Genomic DNA, 1,437 nt, shown 5'->3' with positions numbered 1-1,437 from the left:
AGCTCCATTTCTCCATACCTCAATTGATAATTTCTGGTAAGACCTAGCAAATAAACTGCTTTCACTGAAATTTCAGTCTTGGAATCCGCTTTGGGTTCACCAATCTGAGACAGAAATATACTCATTTTTCCATCACTGCACTTCCAGGTTGTTTTCAATTGTTTCACTGTTACAAACAAGGCTGCAATATTTGTCTACAAACCTCTGGATATACACATAGGAAGTTTTCGGTATTTCCCACTAGTGAAAGTGCTCAGGGGAAGGGTATGTGCATCTTCATCTTTAATAAACGCTACCAACATCTGAAAAGCCCGAAAATGCCAAGGACTGGCAAGAGTGCCATATGCGATGTGTGTGGAAAGGCAGCTCACTGTAGCAGGTGCTTGGGACTCAGTCAGGGTGTTGGAGAGGCACTTACTTATAGCAAGAATGTTTCATAAATGATATCGGATATAGTCTAGGTTAGTGGGGAATAAAAACACATTGCTTAGAAATAATTATCCATAGATCTAAAGTCAACAAAAGTATTTTTTTCTAAAGTAAAAATACAAACATTTTTCAGAGGGAGGGGGAACAACTTAAACCAGAAAACACCTTCATATGAATCATTCTTCTCATGTACTTCAAATTTGTACTTAATGCCTTTCTCCTCCTGGACATCAGAGAAAACACCTCGGTATTCTGGCAGAAGTTTATATTTCTCCAAATCAATTTCTGGAAAAAATGTGTCACTTTCAAAGTCCTGAATGATCCTTGTCACAAAAAGTTTAAGGTTGCTTGGGTGATTCATGGATTCCTTATAAAACAGAACCACCACCAACCATCCAAATCATGTCTACTTCATTTGCTAATTCTGGTTATTAAGTTTCAAGGCATCATCCAGACCTCTGGCAAAAAAAAAAAAAAAAAAAGAGTTTCTTCTGAAGGTTCTTGAGGTCTCTACTGAGAACTAAATTAATTCTGTTCTTTAAAGGGTGATTTTTCTCAGGAAGGGAGAACCAGATCTTCCTACCCATAATCACCAGATTCTGCTTACCTTCTGCTGAAGAGGTTGTGGTCATTCTCTGGAAATACCTGAACTCATTCCTGAGCGGCAGCCAGGGCAGGTCCCTGTTTTGCTGACGCCAATGTTCTGGGACACAGCGACGATGCAGTTTAGCAAACGAACCATGACAGCAGCGACAGCAGCTCTGAGCCTGCTTGCTACACCAGGACGCGTGGCCAAGATTGGACTCTTTCTTTAACTGACAACTAATAATTGAACATATCCATGAGGTTTATAGTGATGTCTCAATACACATAATGCATAGTGATCTGATGAGGTAATAATTAGCACATCCATCATTTTAAACATTTATCTTTTTTATGTTGGAAATATTCAATATTCTCCTTCTAGCTATTTAAAACTATGTAATATATTATTGTTAACTATAATAA

General features: G+C 38.2%; 1 pseudogene; it reads right to left on the bottom strand.

Moving 5' to 3' along the window:
* Nucleotides 1-487: 487 nt before the first annotated feature.
* LOC105546357 lies at nt 488-1,171 on the bottom strand (annotated as a pseudogene).
* Nucleotides 1,172-1,437: the final 266 nt, after the last annotated feature.

The sequence above is a fragment of the Mandrillus leucophaeus genome, unplaced genomic scaffold, assembly GCF_000951045.1.
Source record: "Mandrillus leucophaeus isolate KB7577 unplaced genomic scaffold, Mleu.le_1.0 Scaffold356, whole genome shotgun sequence".
Classification (NCBI taxonomy): Eukaryota; Metazoa; Chordata; class Mammalia; order Primates; family Cercopithecidae; genus Mandrillus; species Mandrillus leucophaeus.
Note: the sequence above shows the minus strand (reverse complement) of the source record. Positions and strands in the feature narration are given on the sequence as shown.